A 26,185-nucleotide genomic window follows, 5' to 3' on the forward strand; every position below is an offset into this window, starting at 1 on the left:
AACATTTCAAGGTTTGATGAATTCAATTTTCAAACCATTCCTTAGAAAATTTGTGTTAGTATTTTTTGATGATATACTAATCTACAACAAGTCTTGGAAGGATCATGTTGAACATGTTGACAGGGTGCTACAACTATTGGAGGAGAAACAATTATATGCAAAAAGATCCAAATGTTTCTTTGGAGTCCAGGAGGTGGAATATTTGGGTCATATTGTATCTCATGAAGGAGTTAAGGTAGACCCTAGCAAAATTAAAGCCATTAAGGAATGGAAAATCCCCACATCCATAAAGCATCTGCGAGGATTTCTTGGGTTGACAGGGTATTATCGCAAGTTTGTTAAGAATTATGGGAGAATAGCAGCACCTCTAACAACATTATTGAAGAAAGATTCATTTTCATGGACTCCGGAAGCAACAAAGGCCTTTGAACATCTTAAAGAGGCAATGTGCCAAGCACCGGTCTTAGCTACACCGGACTTCACAAAAACCTTTATTGTGGAATGTGATGCTTCAGGAAATGGAATTGGTGCTGTTCTAATGCAAGATGAAAGACCCATTGCTTTTGAAAGTCGTCCAATCAAGGGAAAGTTTTTAAGCAAAGCTATTTATGAGAAGGAAATGTTGGCAATACTCCATGCACTTAAGAAATGGCGACCCTACCTAATGGGAAGACACTTCAAGGTAAAAACGGATCATGATAGCCTTAAATACTTTTTAGAACAAAGATTATCCTCTGAAGAGCAACAAAAGTGGGTCACAAAGATGTTGGGTTATGACTTTGAAATCATCTACAAAAAAGGGAAGCAAAATGTGGTGGCAGATGCACTCTCAAGAAAGGATGAGGATGTGGAAGCATTGTTGTGTGCCATTTCTATTATCCAACCAGATTGGATAAACGAAGCAAGGGAGGAATGGAAGAATGACGAAGAAGTGTGGGCACTTATTCGAAAGCTACAACAAGATTCCAGTACTTCTGATACATTTAGCTGGCAAAATGATTCGTTATGGTACAAAGATCGCTTATACCTCTGTAAGAATTCCCAGCTAAAACAAAAGATTCTTATGGAATTGCACACTTCTCCCTTAGGAGGGCACTCAGGATTTTTAAAAACTTACCACAGGGTTAAGAAGGAATTTTTTTGGGATGGCCTTAAATCAGATATTCAAAAGTTTGTGGCGGAATGTTTGGTTTGCCAACAAAATAAAGTTGAAACAATTAAGACACCGGGTCTATTACAACCTTTATCCATTCCAAGCCAACGTTGGGAGGAGGTTTCAATGGATTTTATCACAGGTTTACCCAAGTCTGAGGGAAAGAGTGTCATCATGGTGGTAGTTGACAGACTTACCAAGTATGCACACTTTTGTGCATTATCACATCCATTTAAAGCCAGTACAGTTTCTACTGCATTTATGGAAACAGTTCAAAAGCTACATGGAAACCCAAAGATTATTGTAAGTGACAGAGATCCCATTTTCACTGGAAATTTTTGGACAGAATTATTTTCTTGTCTTGGTACTCAGTTAGCTCATAGCTCATCTTATCATCCTCAATCTGATGGGCAAACTGAGATAGTAAACAAATGTTTGGAAGGATATCTTCGTTGCTTTGTATCTGATAAACAGACACAATGGGTCAAATGGTTGCCTCTGGCTGAATGGTGGTATAACACTTCCTTCCATACAGCAACAAAAATGACCCCATTTATGGCACTTTATGGGTATCAACCACCATCCATCACATCATATTTAAGAGAAAATTCTAAGGTTCAGGCAGTGGAACATCACATCGAACATCAACAACAAGTCCTCCAACTCTTAAAGGATAACCTCGTGTTGGCACAAAATAGAATGAAACAACAGGCAGATCAACATCGCAGTGAAAGAAGTTTTGATGTAGGTGATTGGGTATTCCTACGGCTACAACCATATAAGCAAATGTCCCTAAAGCAAGCTAAGAAGGATAATAAATTATCACCAAAGTATTATGGTCCGTACAAGGTGTTGCAAAAGATTGGTACTATGGCATACAAATTGGAGCTTCCTGCAGCTTCTCGATTGCACCCAGTTTTCCATGTTTCATGTTTAAAGAAGGTTATAGGTGACAAGCTCCCAATTCAAACAATATTGCCAGAACTTGACGAGGAAGGAAAAATTATATTGGAACCGGAAGCAGTCACAGAAACAAGAACTCGACAGCTACGAAATCGATCAATTTCAGAGTATCTTATCAAGTGGAAGAACTTATCCGCTGAAGATTCCACATGGGAGGATGAGAATTTTATGCAGAAGTATCCAGAACTACTCAAGCGTTGAGGACAACACTTTTTTGAAGGAGAGGGGCATGTTGGGTCCCTATAATACTAGTGATTACCCCATTACTATTGTAGTTATACCCCTTATTTATATTGTTGTGCCCCTATTACCCCCATATTGTTATTTCTGTGCCCCATAGAATCCCTCTATTGTTATTTTTGTGGCTTTATATTATTATTGTTAGGTCGGCTGGATTATATTGTGACTCCTTAGACTCCTATATATAGAAAGGAGGTTTTGTCATTTGTATCATCCAAGAATTGTTCATTTATGTAATGTAAAGGAGGTTGCCCCCTCGAAGAGGCTGAATTCTAAGGCGTTGATCTATCTTTTCTATCTTTTCTTGAGCTGGTTTCATAACAGGTTCTTTTTTTAAATGGATATATATTTCAGCCATTAAAACATGTTAAACACAAGTAACACGTGGGATAAGTACTTCCTTTTAAATCTTACATATACAATTGACTTTTCTATCTAATCGTCAACTCAAACCGCTGACAGAAACCCCTTTGAATGCCCACTTTTGAAAGTTGGCTTTAAGTGCGTATTGTTATCGACCAAAATTCAAGATCATATTGAAATAATGAGGATATCAAATAAATTATTTTCTAATATGCTATTGAGTGGGAATGGTTAAATATTTTGTGTAAACTTAATTAATTTATAAAACTATTTTATTAATTTAAGATTTAATAATATGTAGTAAAGTTTTATTAGCACAATTTGTTGAGATAGATTTATTTAGCAAGAATATCAAATCAAATTTTTTAAAAAACACACATACATTAATATCTATATGATTATTTGTAAATTATCTCCACAAATGTTTTAAGGAGTTGTCTTTAGTGTGATTTTTTGGACTTTCTTGTGTAGGAATCCATCAAAAAAAATTTGAGGTGAAATATGGATTTAGGTTATTTAAACTGGTTTTTTCACTATATATATGGATTTAGAACCTTGAAAGAACTTGTATTGTGCAAGGATTACCCATCAAAATTGTGATTTCAATAAATTCGTGCCAGATTTTAGAAAAATTAAACTAAAAAAACCTACCTGAAAAGCTTCAAAAAATCGCACTAAAGACAACTCTATACTTTATTGTGTATTCATTCATGATGAATGCAAAATTTATATTCATTACTGATGCAAAATTTATTAAACCACTATTAATATATATTATTAATCTATAAAGCATTGATTATTTTATTAGATTAAGATACAATTATTTTATTAAATTAAATTCTAAACCATAAATAAATATATATCTAAACTATAAATATATGTTAAAACTTAGTCAGCCATGATCCCTTGACCGCACGTCATATGGATGTAGTTCTTAAATTTTTAAATTAAATATGGTGTCAATCAGCTGCAATTTGTTTAATGATGTGGATTCTTAAATGGTTATATATATATATATATATATATATATATATATATATATATATATATATATATATATATATATATATATATATATATATATATATATATATATATATATATATATATATATATGAATTTTCGAAGATATAAATAATTTTAGTTTTATTACCAGTGTAGAAATTATATCATTCAAAATTAGGATTTTTATGAAACTAAAAATAATAAAAAATATATAGAAAAAAATCAAATTCTTTTTATTATCTTTATTATTATTATTATTATTTTGAATTACAATTTTGAAACTTAGTTTTATAAGTCTTCTATCTATCATGGTCAGATTCTCTTTCTACGTACACTGTGTTCTTGCCTCATGGGTTTGAAAGAATTTCTTAGGGCTTCCAATACTTCTGTGAATCTGTCATTAAAGGATTTCTGGAATTCATTGAAATTTTATTGAGGGCTTGGATTTTCTCTACAGCCTTTTTCGGAACCATAACCTGTCTTTAAGGGATTCCTGGAATTCATTGAAATTTTTATTGAGGGCTTGGACATTCGTAACCATAACTTGATACCTAGTACAATGCATGCACTAGCCTAGGTCAAATTTTGAGTTTACTTTGATAAAATATGAATATATTACCTAAATGGCTCTCCAAGTGAGATACCTAGAGAGTGCCCAAGCACATCACAATACACACGCAATGATGTTCAATCAGGAGAAAAACCTAGTACATATAGGCTTTCACACTAACAGGGTGGTTTCAACCACTCCCTAGATAGTAGGATCTGAGACCTAATCTTAGAGTCTCAATCCTATCCTTAAAACAACTAATTGTATCTTTCTCCATTAATTCTAACACTCCCCCTTAATGGAGAAAGGGTATTGAAAAAAATAACATATGCCTGCTGGTCTAGTCTTAGCTAGGCTTACAATAGTACATTAAAAAAACTTGGTAATCAGAGGTTTTCATTTTGGTCTTTTTGCTTGAGAGTCCATGCTTGTTCATCTTGAGTCAAGGCTTCATCTTCACTTTCCTCACCATGAGATAGTGATGTATCTTCCCCACATTTATTCCCCAATGATGGAAAGCTTGAATTCTTATTCTCACCCGTCTCAAGATTATGACAGGCTGGATGGGAGAATTTCCCCTCTCACTATTTCCGGTGTCAACCATATGAAAGTCAACTATGATGTCTTCATCTTTCATTGATGTAACGTCTGGACACATTGAAATATTAATGAGATCATCACAATTTAAATTCTCTCCAGCTTTGTCTTCTTCTGCCACGTCTTTGCAATTAGCTTCATGTGGCTTGTCCAATTGATCTTCAACACTTTGTTCCTCTTTACACCCTTTCTGAAGATCAACTTGTGTGTCTTCAATCTCAGGATCTTGCACAACATACTGTGCCTCTTGATTCTCGTGGTCATCAACAGAACCACATTGTTTTTCTAAAATTTCTTCTGACTCGAACATACTACCCATGCTAATTCCAAGTGCCCACATGAGAAAATCATCATCATCAGAATCAAAAATATATAAAGATATAGACATGTTGTTAAAGTACAAATTTTCTTGCTTCGAGATTTCTTTTCGACTCCACATGATCCTCTAACGAGCTCCAACAACCCCGTTACCACGCAAGCGGGAAATTTCTCCCTTTGGTAGCTCTTTAACTGTAGAACCTTGTAGACTATGGCTTCTGTGCCACGTAGGTCTTAGTTCCCTTGGATCTGGTGACGAGCAACAAAATGACCTCTCACAAGCTAGAAACATTCTCAATATCTAATTCTGATGCACATATTTCTGAAGATGGGTTCAAATCAGCATGAAATTTCGCATTTTCATAATAATTTAGAAGAGAAATTTACCCAATTGGTTTTTAGATCTCCACAACCTGCAACTTCTAGGTTACTCAAACAATTTAAATTTCCCAGACAAATCTGCTGGCAGCAATATCAGATCATTGCTATCCAAATGCTCCCCTTATATCAAATAATAATTACTTCAAATAATGCAGAGTTCTTCAATTTAAAGAAACTCCATATTTTTAATTAAAGGTTTAGAAAAAAAACTTTAATTAAAAAACTTTAATTATGTAAGGGGCCATCTCAACATATATTAAACGACAGATTACTTTAAAATGGAGCAAAAGCTTTACTCAAAACAGAATGCTCAAGATCAACCTTGAATCATCGATTTCAATTCAGTCACACGATTTCAAGAGCAAGGATATTTTCGCCCTCATGTTGGCTGCAGTTTGATCAGCGACAATCTGAATCTGTTAATACCGTTCAGGGATACAATAGCCAGTTTGGAATGCAGGATGATAATTATTAATATCCAAATCGGGTTCTACCAATGGACACACATCAAGTCCACCATCTGAATGATGAAGAATGAGTGCCTTTCCAACCCCATACCATAACTTGACAATCCTCACCAGGTGATTTGAACCATTGTTGGAATGAAGATCATTTGCTTTTACAAAAATTCAAGATTCATCATACTCATGCAAGATCCATAACAATAATAAATTTCATCATAAGAAAATGAGTTAACATAAACCCAATCAAAGAGACAGATCCATGAAGGTAAAAGATCAATACAGGAAACCTAATCAGTAGTAGCACTCCACGACTTTTCTCAGCCCACTATGCACAACAATCAGATGTCAGTACTTCTGCGCACGACCTTCACATGGAAATCCGCACTAGTCTACGCACGCAGGATACCATGCAACAACCTTTACTCACGCCACATCTACCACAGCTACCTCAAGCACGTTTTCAAAGGAAAACACATAGCTACAGGGTCGCGCAGCCACCACGCAGCCGAATTTCTCTTTTGATTTACGGCAATCCCTCAGCGATCCGGCCTCCACGCAGCCCCTCTCTTGTTTACACAGTCGGCGCTCTTATACACCATGATATTGCAAAGATCTTCGCGATATAGTTGTGACGATCGATAACATGAAAACACGAGGAAGTAACAGTGGGATTAGCGTGTTTGTGCACCTAACACGCGACGATTTCAGCTCAGTCACTCCTTTCAAATCCTCCACTCAGCGCACAGGTCCCTCCATCCTGTAGCTCTGATACCATGATAAATATGAATATATTACCTAAATGGCTCTCCAAGTGAGATACCTGGAGAGTGCCCAAGCACATCACAATACAGACGCAATGATGTTCAATAAGGAGAACAACCTAGTACATATAGGCTTTCACACTAACAGGGTGGTTTCAACCACTCCCTAGATAGTAGGATTTGAGACCTAATCTTAGAGTCTCAATCCTATCCTTAAAACAACTAACTATATCTTTCTCAATTAATTCTAACATGCTTAAGAGTAGTATGGTTGGATAGAGGGCAAGCTCAAGAGTCTAGTGATGTGGGTTAGTTGAAGTCGTGTCGGGAAAAATTTGGGACTCCATAAAAATTTGGGGCTTACATGCGAATGGAACCACTGCGATTAGCTTGTCGTCCTGGATCTTATGGGCTAAGTCTCTTGCAAGTGTCCCGCGATGGCCTCAGATTTTTTTTTTTACTTCCAAAAGAGTTTTACTCCCATCTCATCAATACTATGGTGTCCAAAATCCAAAATGCTTGATACTCCCAAATATCTTGTGAAAATCAGGGTTGGACGGTAGTATAAGAAACCCCAAAGTCTCGACACTGCAAAACGTTAGCGACAATTTGATCAGGACTGTAGCGGCCAAAACCATCCTTGCACAAAAAGGTCTCATCTCTGTTGTGAAAAACCTAATTTTTGAATTTGATTTATATGGTGGTGGTAGAACTCCAACTGCTAGATCTGATATGGACAATAGTGGATGAACCCCAACTGCTAGATCTGATCTGGACGAATGATCTTCAAATAACCGAGAGAACTATGGTCACAAAGGAGTTTTAGGTGCTATAGATCACAATATATGTAGGGGTCCAATAATAGTACTCGATCCAATATTTTAGAGTGCTAAGGAGGATCAATCGTACTCTTATCTATACTACCCGACTACCCTATTTTATGTGCGAGTACTCTCCCCGAGTGTTATTCTCACAGTAGTGTAGTAGAAAAATTACTGATGAATTATCTAAGGTTAGGTTTCTAGATACTGTAGGGGGGCCTTTTGATATACCTAAGGGCACATGGAAGTGTAGTATGTGCGTGATTTTTTCTAATGCACTACTACTTGAAGGGGTACCCACAGGGGTTACAAGGGAGTCCAACAAGCGTGATCACCTCTTGTAGTTCCTACATGTATGCCTCCCAAAATCCACAGGTTTATGCGCTCAACAACATACCCATGGTTGAAGATGTCGGAACACGGAGCTAGCCTAAAAAATTTATGCCAAAATTGGAGGTACAACTAGTCTTGGTATGTGCTCTGATACCACTTGTTATGCACTTGACCTGCGAGAATAACATAATTCTAGAAATATGGAAGAATATTGCTAGAAACACAGAATATCACATGAATTGAGGCAAGCTACAAAGATATTCTATTATTTAGAAGTAGAATACAATGTTCACTTGCCTATTCGAGTGGGAAATCTCCAACAGAGTAGACTCAATTGCAATAAAAATTGATGCTTCTTCCCTTGCTATATAAGATTATTTATAGCTTTATGACATCCAAAACCCTACCACTAGTGGTCCCTTCCATAATATAGGTTAACCAATTTTATTTATTAACTTTGGTTTGTTTACAACTAATTCTGGTCCCTTTTCTATAATGTAGGTCAACCACTTACAATTATTATTAATGTGGATAACTGCTTACGATATTTATTGACTCAACTAACTATCAATCTGACAAGGCCCCTTGGGCTTATGAAATAAATAAAGGGGTTAGGTTTTGACCGTAACATGATCCTAGTGGATATCAGTGGCCATCCACCTCTTCCACCTAATCAACATTGTAAATAATGAGTTTTTCTTGTTGGTAGTTTATGAGCTGGTGATTTTCGTAAACCATGGTATACAGTAATGATATTTGAAATGTGGAAGAAAAATAATAATAATAAACATAATAATACTAATATTAAAGTGGTGAAACACATAGTCACTAATTAGTTTTTTACCATTAGTGGATTAAATCCCATGGTTTTTCTAGCTCATGGTATTCATCATGTTATTTGAAAATAAAATAAATAACAATAAAATAGAGAAACAACATGATTCTTAAGTGAAAAACTTGTAAGTGCACGCACACACACACACACACATATATAGAGAGAGACTCTCATGTGTAAATGAAACACATTCCTTCATGATACTTTTCTATTTAATAAAGAATTAGGTTCTTATTATATTATTATTTTCTCTACTTTATTTTTATTTATTTGTGTTGGATTTCCTTGCCTTCCTTTCATTTCATTCCTTACGTAGTTAGGATCAATGGTATCAAAATAATTCTCTCCCTGTTAATTCTTGTCGCATGTCCCTGATAAGGTTAGTGTGTAGAGAGTTGGGTCTTGAGCTAGTTTCACTTAGGGATGACAACTCTTCCCATTATAAGTGACCATTCATGGTGGGAGAAAAGATATATAATCAAGCAAGCATTGGGGGAAATTTGAGGTCTAAAATGGGCCTCCTAAGGAAAATAATAAAATAATGGTAAAAATAACAAAATAAGAGATGAATTTAAAAAAAGAAAGAAATATAACTACTTTTTAATTGCATTTTCGACTTATCTCCTTGTAGGTTTACTCAAATTTCAAGTCGTACACTCATTGATGTGAAATTAGATTTAGAATCCAATAAATACTCACTACATACTTTTGAGTATATCCACATAGAGAAAATGTTAAATACATGAAAAATGTGTTTCAAACTTGTTTTTTCATGTATTTTGATTTTTTCTTGGTGTGGATCTACTCAAAAGTATGAAGAGTGGATACTCATTGGATGCATAAATTAATTTTACATAAAACAAGTGTACATGGGATTTGCGTAAATCTACAAGGAGATAAGAAAAAGAATACAGTTAAAAAAATATGGTTTTCTTCTTTTCCTTCTAAAATTATATAACCTTGGGGATGACATCATCATCTTCAATCTTACTGGCTATTTTAGAGTTCATTTTGTTAGTAATTTTTTTCATTTTGAGGCCCATTTTGACCTCAAATTGTTGGGAATTAGTAATTACTTAGAGGGTGGGGGGTGAATAAGTAATTCACAATTTTTCTTACTTTTATGTTGAACACTTAAACTTTTAATTGCATATAATCAAACAACACATGAGATGCCATCACTCACATACATTTTAAAACAATGAAACAACCATTTTTTTTGTTGTATTATGATGATAATCAAGGAACTACATCTGATTACATCATATATTTGTGAGCACCTACTCACAGGAGCCCACAACCCCCTTCAAATCAACAAGCCACAACTTGCCGAGAGGTACCAACCTCTTATAATTTCAAACCCCTACCTGCTTCAGCCAAATGTCATATTTTTCATATAATCTCCATATTGAGAATAATGGCCTTCTTCTATTACATAAAAAAAATGACATGGTCTAATGTATTCTATAACTCCCTCTTCTCTCTTCTGCGTACACACACCAAGCTACCCTTGTCTCTCCTTCTTCTGTTCTGATGCACCCTATTCTCCTCACTTCACATCCTCAATATTGACTCACAACCATTCAAGCACTTATCCTCAGTGCACACTGCTCTTTTTACATACCACACTCTCATCCCACGCTCTCAACATACATTTCATCTACACAAAGAACATTCTCACTACAATGCTATGCAAAGAGTATCCTTCAAATCTATCACGTAGTTTGAGAAATTACATTAGTTGAATTAGAGCACTCCAAGTAGAAAGGATGCAACACAAAATCAATGGATTTCAATTACACAATATGTTCCCTTACACAATACTAGTGACCTTTCAAATTCTCAGTTTGGTTCCCTTTTCTTACTAATAGATCACAATACCTAATCAGATCATTCGAAAGAGTCTCAATTCTCCTATGAACCTCCTGAAAGGATTTCTTCATTTAATTAAACATGGCATAAGGACTACCTTGATTTAGTGCACACCATCTCGAAATGATATTCCATTATCGTTTGCACAATGTGGATGAGTAAACCCATTAATGGAATAATGAAATTCACCTACACAATTAACAATGATCTTCACATTCAAACTGCGTTGTGCTACCGACCATAATTCCTTTGCGTGAATAACATTCTTGTTGTGTTGAGATTAATTTTGGTGTTTATAGGATCTAGCAAAGGCTCTAACTTTAGCTATATTTCAAGTTTGAGGAGAAAAACTTTCTAATGTGGCTTCTATGCCAAACACCATTGCTGACCCATTCATACTTTGTTTAACTTTAAGGGTGGTGGACAACCAATTGTGGCATAACTTCCAAATACTTTGGATTTCACCAAATCAAGACTCTAGGTCGAGCTTGTGTACAACTTAAAGGCATTTTTTCATTACAATAAATTCGTAGGCAAGAACCAACAACTTAATAAAAAATGATATTAGCTTGACAATAAAGGTTGAGAGTTGGGGGTTGGGGATAATTTCTGCTCTGTATACCTTGCAGAAAGCCTTGACTAGTGGAGGTATTGACTGGGCCAAACTTCATGAGTTTGGGCCTTTTCCTTTGATTTTTTCCAAAAAAGGTGCTAAAACAAATACACAAGAAATCTTAACAAAATGGCCCCCTAGTGAAAACCTCAAGTTCTTACAACATCTCCTACATATGTAACATTTGCATAACACTGATGTCATCCAAGACTACATGGTGCAACATGTTGATCTCTAATTTTTTTCCTGTGTCTTCTATTTTTGGCCCAAGCCTTGACTTGCAAACTTTGAACTTCAATATATTTTGATCTAGGGGGTGATTTGCATACTTCAAAATAGAATTCAAAATATATTTCCGAGAAATATCCAACAGTTCCATTTCAAAAAGCATATAAACTAATCTCATGAGGCATAAATTCGTTCAAAGTTATTCTCCATAGCACCTTTGACATTAGTGACAAAATTATGCCCAAAAATACCCACAACCCCCCCTCTCCCCCACCCCCAAGACTCGGAAGGCTCTTCTCCATACCCATCTCTAGACTTGTCCTAGCTTTATTCAGCCACATCTCCATCTCCCCTTGAATGTTTAGGACATGATTATTTCCTTTCAACAATTTATTCTCCCCTTTTGACATCAATGGAAAAGGATGCAACAAATGAAATAAGATCTCTTTGACACAATAACCAACAACACTACAAGTTCTCTATGTGCACCAAAACAACAACAACAACTCATATATACTGACCTCCTTTAAACTTACTGGAATTATGGCCCAAATATCCACTTCATATTTCACTTCATGCAATGTACTCTCTAATGCAATCAATGAGTAGAGTAGCTACCAATATTCATTTAAAGTGAACCATTTGGCCGTAGGAGAAATCATTCCTAACTATTGCCTAAGATATTCAAATGGTACTTGTGAAAGAGGTTTTGTTAATAAATCTACAAGCTCCTCATTGGTAGCCACATATTCGAGTTGAACAATATTAGAAACAATCCGTTCTTTTAAAAAATGAAATTTGATTGGAATATGTTTGGTCTTTGAATACATGACATGATTTTTTGAAATGTTAATAACACTAGTATTATCACACAAAATGGAATTGAATCATTCCACTCCACCTTGATATATTTTAAAGTCTGTGTCATCCATAGAATTTGAGTGCACCATGTGGAAACAACTGTGTATTCATCCTTTGATGTGGATAAGGAGATTGAGTCTTGTTTTCTGCTTACCCAAGAGACAAGATAGTCTCCCAAAAAGAATGATGCTCTAGAGGTGATTTTCCTTTCATAAAGACTACCAGCTCAATCAACATTAGTGTAAGCTTTTAATTTAAATTCTTTAGCTCTATCATACCATAAACCAATATATGTTGTTTCTTGCAAGTATTTGAAAACTATTTTTATAGCATTGACATGGATTTCTCTAGGGCTGCCTTGAAATCTAACCACCAAAACCACTAATTGGATTATGTATGGTCTTGAGGTGGTTAGGTATAACAAGCTTCCAATCATTGATTTGTAAGCTATTTGATTTACAAGAGGGATTTCATCCTCTTTACATAGCTTACAATCACTCACCATGGAGTGCTAACTAGATTTCACTCTTCCATCCCAAATTACTTCAATGTTTCTCTTAGATACTTGGATTGAGAAATGAATGTACCCTTTTTATATTGGGTAATTTGTAGTTTGAGAAAGAATGATAGTTTTCATATCATAGAAATTTCAAATTATTTATGAATTGACTCAACAACTTGGTGTCCGATCTGCTCTAAATCATTTCCAAAGATAATGTCATTTACATAAACCATAATAGTCGACAAATTATCATCTTCAAATTGAATATACAAATTGTTATCAATGGTCCCTCTTCTAAAACCTTGTAGTTATAGATACTTTACTAGTCTCACATACCAAGCTCTAAGGGCTTGTTGTAGCCCATACAAGGTCTTTTTCAGTTTGGAAACATAATATTAATTCTATGAGAGCAACAACCCATCTAGTTATTCCATATACTTTTCTTATTCCAGATCTCCATTGATGAAGGCCAATTTCACATCAAACTAATATACCTTGATATTTTTATGGCTGGCAAAATCTAGGAACATTCTAGTGGCTTCCAATCTTGCAATAGGGGAAAATGTTTCTTTGATGTCTATGCCTAGTATTTGTGCATAGCCTTTTCAAACCAACCTTTCTTTATTTCTAATGAATTTACCATCTCATTTAGATTATTCTTAAAGACCCATTTGGTGCCTATAATATTTTTGTTCTTGGGTCTAGGAACAAGATACCAAGTGTCAGTTTTCTCAATTTTTTCTAGCTCTTCATTCATTACCTCTACCTAGAACTTGTATTTACAGGATTGAATGGGACTTTTGGGCTTGATTTGTGATAGCGAGGTAATATTTGCATGACCAAGAATGCCAACAAATACAAATCTCCTTCTCATTTGAACACCCAACCTTTTATTACTAATAATTTGACTTTCTAATTGTTGTTTTTTCAAATACCTAGAAGGCGTTTTATGCCTCTATGTTGCATCTTCTTCTTATTCTTATTCTTCCTCTTTATCTGTGAATCTAGAGGCTGAATCTTTCTCTTCACTTAATGATCCAGATTTAAATAGGAATGCAAAAAATTACAGAGATAACCATAAACACGAAGATGCAGTGGAAATAATACTTCATTTCATTAATGTAAAATACTGAAATATGCTTACAAACAGAAATGGAAATAAACCAGCTAGGGCGATGGTAGCTTATCTCTGAGAAGAGATGTGGTGGCTACATGCCTCTGAACTGTGTTACAATGAGGCTCAAAGGCCTATTTATTGTTGAGAAACAATGGAAAACCATAAACATCCAAAAACCTAACCATAGAGGATGAAATGCCAAACTATGGGCCCCATTTGGGTAGATTGGTACATCAATTTCCTGAAGTTGTAACTTTGGCATACGATCTCCGTTTGACACGCACAATATCTTGTTAGAAAGATCTATGCGAGAAATACAACTTTGGGAAGAGTAATATCAATCCATGGGCCCATGTTGCTCCTAGTTTTCCCAAAAAACGTCATTTAGGACCTCAAAACGACTCCGGAAGTTTAGGACCCAAAAAACTGCTAAAAATAGTAAACTGTGCTATAATTAAGGAAACTGAAAAGTAAAATAAACAATGGTGGGGGTGCAAGTGGACTTGGCGGGTGGCCACCAATATCCACCTAGATCATTCCTCCCCCCTTAGGAAGCAATGGTCCCCATTGAGTTGAGTTCCTCCATGAGATGAGGAAACTTCTGTTGAAATTGGTCCCTGGTGAGCCACTTGCCATGGAGGTGAAAATCTGAAACATGCTGACTCTCCAAGAGTGTCTGGTATGTGTGGCTGAATTCTGGGTCACTTTTGTAGAGAAGTGGCCAATTAGAAGTCTCGTGCCCACAAGAGTTGAGCACGGTGGTTAATGCCATGATTGGTGGTCGAATGAGGCAATTTGCAACATTATTGGTGTTGCCCTTCTTATAATTGATATTCAAATGGAACTGTTGCAGGTATGTGGACCACTTCTAATGGCGGTCATTCTGCAATTTCCCTTGGGTATGTATGAATTGCAGGGGTCGGTGGTCTAGGTGGATGACCATCTCCTGCCCCAAAATGTAATGCTTACATTGTTAGCAGGCCTGCACAATGGAATACATCTCTTTGTCATAAGTGGGATACTTCTGGACTGTGTCTGAAAGTGTCTCAGTGTGATATGCCACTAGATGCCCGTGTTGAGCAAGGACTGCCCCAATAGCATAGTCAGAGGCATCTATCTCGACATCAAATGGTTGTTACAAGTCTGGTAATGCGAGCACTAGTGCAGAGCAGAGGTGATGTTTCAACTCTGTGAATGCCTTCTGTTGAGATTTAGACCAAAAGAATTTTGCTTTCGCTCCTCCCTTGGTGATTTGAATCAAGGGCCAAGTGATATGAGAAAATACCAACACAAACCTGTGGTAGAAGTTGGCAAGACCTAGAAAGCTACGGAGCTCCTTCAGAGTGGTTGGAGATGACCAATCCCGAATGACTTGGATCTTGGCTCGATCCACATGCACCCCCTATTCATCAACAATGTATCCCAAATACTGAACCTGGCTCATGCCAAAAGTGAATTTCTCCAAATTGGTACATAACTTGTGTTGCCACAGTGTTTGGAGAACCTGTCGGATGGGGTGGAGGTGCTCTTCCCAACTCTAGCTAAATATTAGGATGTCATCCAAGTATACCACTACAAATGAGTTGGTGAATGGCTATAAGATGTCATTCATTAGCCTCATGAAGGTTGCAAGAACATTCATCAATCTGAAAGGCATAACCAACCATTCGAAAAGGCCCTCCTTAGCTTTGAAGGCAGTCTTCCACACATTAGAGGGTTCGATTGGTACCTGGTGATATCCTGACTTCAAATCGATCTTGCTGAAATATTCCCCCCCCCCCCCACCTTCAGTTGGTCCAGGAGGTCATCAATTCGTGGGATCAAGTACCTATTATGGACAATGATATTGTTTAGTGCCCAATAGTCAATACAAAGTCTCCAAGTCCCATCCTGCTTCTGTACCAACACGATCGGGCTCCCACAGGGTGATGAACTCGGACAGATGTGACCTTTCTACAATAGCTCCTAAATCTACCTATTGATTTCATCATTCTCTAGAATAGAGCATTGATAGATTGGTCCATTGGGTAGTGGTGAACTTGGGGTCAGATTGATGGAGTGCTTGACATGACAGTACAGAGGAACCCCTGCGGGGGAGGTGAAGATGTCATCGTACTTCTCCATGACCTTGTCCATCTATAGTTGTCATGCGGAGGGGCCTTGTATAGAGATCGTGGCCACCGTCTTCTTCTTTCCTTGAGGGCGTATCATCAGGAAAACAAATTTCCCAGTTTTGGAAATTAGCTTACTGCATTGTCTTGCAGTAACAAAAGAGATGGAGGTAGGAAGTGCTACCTCCAGTATCCTGTACAACTTATTTCCCAAAGTAACAATAACAACACGGGGCCTTAATTCATACATAGCATGTCAGTTCCACAAGTATGGTTGTCCTAATAATACATCACAAACTTCAAGGGGAGAAGTATCACACAATACCTCATCCATGAAGGGCTTGATGTTCTATGGAAGGTGGCACTGCTGGCTCATGCGAAGATCCCGTCCTTAGTGAAGTCACCTGATGGTGTACGATTGTGGATGTGTTGTGGTTGGTAAGCCCAGCTACTTCATGAACTCTACCGAAATGAGGTTCTTTTGGCTCCCGTTGTGGATAATGAACTGTAGCGAGGAACCCTTTACCCACATCTGGGAGTGGAAGAGATGCTCCTCCTCCTCTGGATCTTTAGGTTCCTCCTTCTGGATCTTCATGGTGGCAACGATGGCGTTGGGCTCTGCATTGATAATATACTTCCCTTTGTCATTACCCTTGTCGGGTTCTGACTCAGAGTCTGAACATGCATTTGATTCTGAAACCTTTAGCTCGGTCACTAGTGACTGCCTGGCCTGACACTCACTTGTGTTGTGAGTAGAGCTCTTATGGAACTTACACCACTTTCTCATGTCTTTTTTTGGCTTCGTGGCATTGTTCTGTACTTGCAGCTTTGGCAGGTTGTCTTGGGCGGCCCTACCTTGGCTTTGTTCTTTGTTCTGCAGTTTAGGGGTACCTTTCCCTTGCTTTGGATTCGCAAATCCAAAGTCTTGCTTCTTCTGTTTAAAATTTTTCTCGACCTTGATGGCATATCGGTATGCCATGCTAAGCGAGGAGATGTTTAGGAATTCTATTTCTTTTTGGATGTACTTGTGCAAGCAGCCATGGTATTTAAGTACAAAATGTTGTTTTGAATCCTTGATACCCAACTTTGTGCGAAGGGTATGGAAAATATTGGTAAATTCCAGCACGTCTTGGTCCCTTCCCTGCTGCAGCATGGTCCACTTTATGTATTGATCCTCATAACTTCTAACAGGGTAGTACTGCTCCTTGATGGCATCCCAGAATGAATTCCAAGCGGGTTCGACTGAAAATAATGATCTTGTACTTTCATCCTTCTGCTTGCAGTAGGTTTCCCATTAGTCCTTGACATGGGGGGCTGCTTTGAGAGGAGCGAAAATAATATTTTCTCGACTGGAAAAATCATGAACAAAAAAATAACTATCTAGTAGATTTAACCATTTATCGATGACATTTGCATCTATTTGACCCTCGAATATGGGGATTTCAAAATTAACTTGTACCTTAAACAATGTGGCGTTTCTAGAGTAGCTGTTGGAAGCCGATGCGTAGCCCCTGGGTAGCCACTGAAGGATCTAGACAAAGTTTTCCATCATCACATTCCTTTGTCACTCGAGAGCTTCTTCAAGCAATATTTTGATAGGATCCCCTACCCCCTCGTCTTTATTTTCATCCGCCATGGGAGGCCATTGGGATTTGTGAGGCTGGTCTTGAAAGGGTTCAACCAGTTCAAGCCCTAACTCCTTATTTGCTGACCTTGTTGGGGACATGAAAAGAAAAATAGAGAAAAAACAGACCACTTTGATACCATTGATCCGGATTTAAATAGCAATGCAACAAATTACAGAGATAACCATAAACACAATGATGCAGTGGAAATAATACTTCATTTCATTAATTTAAAATATTGAAATATGCTTACAAACAGAAATGGAAATAAACTAGCTAGGGCGATGGTAGCTTATCTCTGAGAAGAGATGTGGTGGCTACATGCCTATGAACTATGTTACAATGAGGCTCGAAAGCCTATTTATTGTTGAGAAACAATGGAAAACCCTAAACATCCAAAAACCTAACCCTAGAAGATGAAACACCAAATTGTGGGCCCTGTTTGGGTAAATTGGTACATCAACTTCTCGGGGTCGTAACTTTGACATACGATCTCCGTTTGACGCGCACAATACCTCATTAGAAAGATCTATTCGAGAACTACAACTTTGGGAAGAGCAACATTAGTCAATGGGCCCATGTTGCTCCCAATTTTCCCAAAAAACATTATTTAGGGCCTCAAAATGGCTCTGGAAGTTCAGGACCCAAAAAATTGCTAAAAATAGTAAACTGTGCTATAATTAAGGAAACTAAAAAGTTCAAAGAAATAATGGTGGGGGTGCAAGTGGACTTGGTGGGTGGCCACCAATATCCACCTGGATCACCTAATTTCTCATTTTCTTTAGTTTTCTCTAAATGTGGTACCATGTCATCACATGTAACATCGATGTAATCTTCAATCCTAGTTGTCATGTTTTTGAAGCATTTTTAGCCTTTGATATTGATTGAGTATCAAATAAATATACCCTCATCAACCATAGAGTCTAACTTTGCAAGGTATTTATGATTTCTCTTGACATATCATTTGCTCCTAAATATCTTGAAATGTTTTAGAGATGTAGGTCTTCCTTTCCACAATTCATAAGGAGTTTTATCACCGCTAGGCCAGACTGAAATTCTATTTGCTATCTAAACAACTACTTGAGTTGCTTCATCCTAGAAGTTTTGTGGAACCTTCCCTTCCTCCATCATTTCCCTGTCCATATCTTCAATGGTTCTATCTTTTTCTCTCCACTACTCCATTTTGCTGAGGTGTTCTGGCTACTGAGTATTTTCTCCTGATCCCATGATTTTCACAAAACTCTTCAAACTCTCTTGAGATGAATTCTCCTCCCCTGTCTACTATTAAGCATTTAATCTTAAGATCCTTCTCATTTTCAACTTGAGCTTTGAATATCTTAAACTTTCTCAGAGCTTATGATTTTTCTTTCAACAACATTATCCAAGTAGCCTTAGTAAAATCATCAATAAATAAAATGAAATAACTTTCATCTCTTGGGATATTTATTTTGGTAGGTCCATATATGTTAGTGTGCACCAACTCTAAAGGTCTAGAGGATGAATTATCTTTTGTTTTAAACTAAGTCCTTGTATACTTTCCAAATTGACAAGACTTGCAAATTTCCAATTGTTAGGTATTGATAACCTTGGTAGGCCTCTGACCACCCTTATCTATCTACCACACTACAACCCAAGTCAATAACACCACCTTCAAATTTGTCTCCTCTTTTTCTGCCTCTTACTAACTGGCCTCTTCCTCTATCAACCTTATATCATCCTCTAACAAGATTTTCTAGAATATTGGAGCTATTTTCACTGTCTAACTGGTTTTCCTTTCATTTTCCTTATGTTTTCCTCTTCCATACTCTAGACATTTTATCATGGTTTTTATGTTCTTGGTAGTTTCTTCTGAATCCTTTATAGTGCTTGATGAGACTTTTCCATTGAACATAAATTCAAAACATCAAAATCATCACGAATGACATAACCTATACCATTCACATTTCTTGAAATGGATTCTAGGCTCTCCTAATTTTTCCTATACCTCATAGAAATTCCAACAACCAACATCTTCAACTTCTTCAAATTTTGTAATATTCTCAATACATTTAAATTATAATCTTCTTGATATCTTTTCTGGTCAAGGAAAATATTCAACCTCTGAGGTCCTTATTTAAGTTCCCTATTTGTTTTTATAAAAGTGGTACTCCTCCTTTTATCCACTTAGAATTCTAAATAACTCAATGCATAGAAATATAATCATTCATAACATTCACTTGTAAGGGATGGGGTGTTTTTAAAAGGAAAATATAATCATAATATAAAAAATAAATATAATACGACCATTCTTTCCATGGTATACATCACGAAGAAAACATATTTGAAGAAAACCAATACACATAAAATAGAGAGATTGTTTAGATATTTGGATAAATCTAAAATAATTTCATGCATTCAAAGATCATAAAGAGTCATAGGAGATCATTCATGATATTTTATTTCTCATTTAAAGGTCTTGGACATGGAAAATTTTAAGGGCGAATTTTTGTCCTTGGGCAAAATTAAGGGGTTTTAAATTTGTATTGGGTGAATGTTTTATATCATAGTAAATTGTTACAAATCACCTCAAATTTACTCTATAAAAAAATTAGGTATGGAGTTTAGCCTGCCTTATTTTAAGGGAGAGGGTAAAAAAAAAAATTAGCCCTTGAAATTAAGAGTTACAACCTTATATTCACCCTAATTTTCAAGAATAGGTATTTATGATAGTTATTTCGCCCTCCCCATTTGAAAATGACCCTCAATCTTTGGAACAAATGGTCACAAAAGAATAATTTGAATTTTTATTTAAAAATTCAAGTCTCTTATTTTCATGTCTATTTAAAGATTGAATATTGTTGTTGCCATATTCTAAGTTTGCATTTGTTTAGTCATAGTCATATATGAGGTTATTTGCAATAGTGGTACATGGTTATTAGCAAAGTAGTGAAATTTTAATTAATAAGCCAAGAATCAACGTACCATGGTACATGTAAGTCTGTATTTTAATGGATTTTTGGTATATATAATTATTAATTTTATGATATATACTTATCATTTTCAAATATTATTTAGATAATATATTTTTTGAATTTTCAATCCTATTAAAATAATTTATGTTTGATTCTTGGTTTTCAACTTGCACCCATCATTAAGTCAACATCTGTGAAAAATTTAAAAATCTCTATTCCAAAGAAGTAATCCCTTACGTTCCAAAATCAATACAACCCAAATTCTGTCACCCTTTATGTTGAATCTAGACTCTATGTAAACTACGTTTCTATGAAGAAATGATAAAGTAGTTGTTACTATTTGAATATCAAGGTGATGACAATTTGAAAAAATCTATGAGAAGACTGTTTACTAGAAGACGCACTATTAAAAATCAAATTTCTCTAAAATTGTTTAAATTTTAGGTTCTGGCCATTTGAAGAAATCAGTTGTAACACAATTGAATTGATGTCTGAAGACATTTTATTAAAAAAAATAACCAGATATATTTAAAATAGATGCATTATCAAAACAAGGACTGTTGAATGGATCAGCTGTAACACAATTGAATTGATGTATGAAGACATTTTATTAAAAAAAATAACCAGATATATTTAAAATAGATGTATTATAAAAAAAAAGACTGTTGAATGGATCTCTGAAGAGATGTTATTAAAAAAATCCAGATATATGTCAAGATTGAAACAAAAAAGGTTATATTAAAATGAGAATTTAAGAAAATGAATAATAAATTTGAAGCTATGTACTTCAAATAGATTTCATTAGCAAGATGAAGATGTAGGGCATAGTTTGAGCGATTTTATATGCATAGATGCAATGCAATTTTTATTTACTGGGTTCCCATAGACATCAACAATCATTAACATCATATTCATATATATGGTAGCCATGAAGAGGAGAGAGATTTAACATTTTGAAGACATTAAAATAGAAGGCATTAAAAAATTACAAGTGGTGTGTGTGTGTGTGTGTATAAATATATACACAGTAGTTACAAATCAATTAGGTTTCTAGAGGGATTAAATTTGTTCGACTCAAATTTTTTAGTCATTTTTTTCACTTTAAATTTTGAAGGCATTGAATCCATTTTATTCATTCAAAAATATAATTTAAACAATGAAAATTTACACTATCTATATATATATATATATATCTTAATTATAGATATATTAGGTTTCTAGATGGAATAAATCCATGTGTGCAAATTTTTTAGTCAAAATTTTCACTGTAAATAAAAAATGTAGGCTATAAAAAAATGAATATACATGTTATACGCTTACTCTCAACCATAAATAAAATATTTCAATTTACATATGAACTATCATAATATTATACCAATTTTATAGAGAAATAAAGTAATTAAAAATAATAAAAAAAGGTTATACTTTTGAGTACAACAAATTGTATATTTCTTATACTTTATAAAACTATTTCAGTAACTGACTTAGCTATTTTTTTTAAATAATTGAGTACATTGCCCAAATAATGTTCTAAAATATGCATGTTGAATAATTTATTTCAATCTCAAGTTCATGCATATGTAAATGGAGAGAGCATAAATGACTAATTATTTTAATGTTGATCATCATAAAATATTTCAATGTTGTAAGAGGAGTAATTAAAAGTAAAAAAGTTCAAGGAGATGTGTATTTTATTTAATTATTAATATCAAATTAAAATGCAACATTTAAAAATATATAATTAATAATAAAGATTCAATGTGACTGTTACACAGTAATTTGTCACCATTGGTCACCATCCCTATCGCCCCGTTTCCATACATTGGAGGACGCATTCCGGGACCTGTGAGCAGTGACATAACCCAAAAACACTTGCATTATGTTCCCCTGAGTATGTACTTCATGTTCCCTGAAGACACCTTCTGCAAATTATCCCTGGAAAGTACTCTTTTTCCATTGGCGCAGGTCCATAGTATCTTACCCGCGCCAATCACTGAGATCCTCAAAAGAGGGTACGACCATTGGCGCTCTGTCACAGAACAACACCCGCGCCAGCCCAGTTTGGTAATGATTTTTGACAAACGCACGCCCATTTGCTTTTTCCCTTCAGATCACGAAGTCTTTTGAGGGTAAAATCCATCTGATAGAGGTCGAGAGTCATCATCTATCATTGACATCTATCCACAGTGGCTTTTCAGAGATAATGCCAATCCACAATGAGTGTCCTGGTTCATCGAATCTTTCTCCCTTGTCCATCTATAAATATCTCTCCTCATGCATTAGACAAGCTAGTTGTTGAGTTCTAAAGTTTTTGAAGGAATGCTAGTTGTGGTTACGCTTGTCATGAGTGATAGTGAAGCATAGAGAGGTTATGCTGCCGGAGAGGAGGTACATTGCAAGACACATATAGTTGCTCGCCCAGCCAGAGGAGAGGTTCAACGTCAGAACCTTGGTTATAACTTTTCCAGTCTATTATTCATTAATGAACGACTGCTATTATAGTTCCAATCTCATTGTCTATTATAGTGATGTTTGATTTATTTCCTTTCTGACTGAAATATAGTTGTGCCTTGGTGGATTTTATGCTTGTATCTGTTTCTTCCTTTGCATGTGCAGGTGTCCGTTTGCAAGGATTGCAAGGATTGTGACGTGCCGGAGCGAGGGAGCGGGAATACCAACTCTGCTTCAACTATAGCGTTGGATTCCAGGTTGGTCTTCTTAATTCACCTTTAATGTACAACTAGGAACTTGCGTGGTAGCGTGAATTGATTGTGGCTAGTTCTGTTTTAGGCTAGTGGGATCGCCTCTGTCCGTAGAGGGGATTTACCTATCCAACAGTGACTAATAGATAAATATTTTAGTATGGAGGGTTAATTTTTTTTTGGTAGGTAAGCACCCACAGGGGATTTGAACTAGTGACCTATCACAAGGAGTTCCTTAACAGTGCACCCATTCACCATCAACCCAAAGCCCCATGGCCATATGGAGGGTTAATTAATATTTAAATGTATTCAAAAATATTTTAATGACAAAAAACACATTTTAATGTGGAAGATGTATTCCATAGATAAAATATTTCAAGAAAAATATTTAAATGTGTATATATTATATATGTTTAAAAAAAACTATATATTTATTATATAAAGCAATTTTTATATATTATATATTTATTATATTAAGTCGTGCAGCATAAAGTAAAAGAAATGAACAACGGAGATTAACTTAAGTGTTAACGGAAGAGGAATTCAGAGGGGCCGTTGCAGCCATCTGATGGACAAAGATCTACAATCATCGGGCGCCAATAAGCTCGCACATTAGTCAAGGAAGAAAGGCGGATTTATAAGTGGAAGTTGGATATCGGGTGGAGAAAAAGTGGTAAGTGGTAATTCGGGGTCGTCACTCGATTCCATTTAGCAGTTGACACGTAGCAAATGAGAGGAGAGAGAAAACCACTTTATTGGGTGGGTAATATTCATGCAAGTGGCTCACCCGATATCATTGTTAATCGCTGGATCAAATGGGTTTTGATCAGTGGTGGAGGATCACCGATTAGGTTTGTTGATCAGATGAACCAACAACCGTCGGATCTGAAAGGTAAGATCAACGATGGAGATTGAAGCTGATAAGGCTTGGGCCTGAGCGGACTTGAGAAGTTTATCAACACGAGTTAAGTGATTTGAGTTCCAGCGGGTGAATGGGTTTAAGTGGCGATACGACGCGACAATCGTTGATCTGATGGAGTGAAATCAACGGTGGAGGCTAAACATGATGAGTGAGCATCGATAACTGTGCAAAGGCAGAGGAGAGGTGAAAAGGTAAGGTTTACATGTGCTTTGTGGAGTATTTCTATTATATGAAAATTATAACAGAAATAAAGTGGATAAAGGTTTTATGGGTTAAGTTCACATATAACCAAAGTTAAGAGTGGGGTTTGGTTAATATGTGCGGGGTATAGATTAACTAAAGTTTATGAGGGTGAATAAAGTCCCAATGGAAAGGTTAATGAAGGTTTAGACTATTGAATAGTCAAATATAACGTTTTTGCATAAAACTTAATTAAGAACATTAAACCTTGGTTTAATAAGGTTTTCACCATGGATTAGGTGATTAAGGCTTGGGACCAGTGACATGCAATTTTATTTGCATAATGTGGGTATTGTCGGCTTAGCCCGGCATCAACAAAGAAAGCATATGTTCCATCCATAGTTCGTTATTCCCTAATGGCATCCTATAACCAAAATATCGATTCACATAATATGTTCATCACAAGCTATAACATTATGGATGTTTACTGACAATCTCTCATCCAAAAATAAATAGAGATAATGATACTTAGTAAAAATGTTGTACCATCTTATAAAATTCCATTTAAAAAAATTACATTGGCACATATAACATTGATTTCCCATTATGCATAAATAGTAAACCTATAACAATATTCAACATTTAACATTTAAATACTAAAATACTCCAGCAAAGTGCATCGTCTTAATCAATTGAATAAACAAACTAAAGGTAAAACTTATCTATTTGAAATTTGAAGGCCAACATTAACTTAGGTAGATAAATATTCCACCCAACCATACACTCTATTGCACTTATTATTTTTATACTAGGCCACCCCAATTGAGGCTATGATACCAATAAGGAAACTTAGAACATTTTTATGGAAATCATTCTATCTTAGGACAAAACATGATCTATCCCATTGTCTCACCACAATTTTTTTTTCTTGGAACAACACAACTATTTTGGTGACACATTGATTTCCATACAAAGAAAAAGGAGAATACCTTCCTTATCTACTGAATATTCCATCAAAAGTCTCTAAGCTCTCCCTTTATGTGTGCATAGAGGGTATAGATACTATCCATTAAGTCCAACAACATTTACTTAGTTCTTGACCTTTTTCAAGTTTTAAAGGCTTCCTTGCTTGGCTGTTCAACCCACACTATGCTTTCCTCCTTAGATTCTATCCATGGTTTCTCCATCACATAACTTGATATATTTCCTGGATCCCTTTCCAACCTAGTTTTTGAATCTCTCTATGTTCTCCCTCTCTAGAATTCGCATCTTTCCCAAGGAATTAGATTCTAACCATTTAAATCTCTTCCTTATCTATTTTCATAATCTATGCATATTTATTTAGTTCTCATCACATGAATTCAAAATGGTCTCTATCATTCCTTGTTCAACCTCCTAGTATGAATCAATACCTCTAAAACTACTTTCATGGATGCTAGCATCAACCAAGAGAGAATGAATTTACCTCTCCCTCTATTTATTTCTCTCTTATAACCTACTTCTCTTCCATATGATTTTCCTTCTATATTGTGTCTAGCGCTATGCATCTCTCTTCAATATTCTTTGCATGAGTTCATAATGATCCCACACCATTCATGTGAATGTGAAATGGCCTCCACCATTCACCATAGAACCAAAACTAATTATGTAATTTAGGTGATCATTGTATTGTACTATGTTGATTGTCTTATTCTAATAATGACCATTAATGAACCAT

This window comes from Pinus tabuliformis, chromosome 6 (genome assembly GCF_031772625.1).
Source record: "Pinus tabuliformis cultivar Carrire ecotype Pingquan chromosome 6, CPIR1, whole genome shotgun sequence".
Lineage (NCBI taxonomy): Eukaryota > Viridiplantae > Streptophyta > Pinopsida > Pinales > Pinaceae > Pinus > Pinus tabuliformis.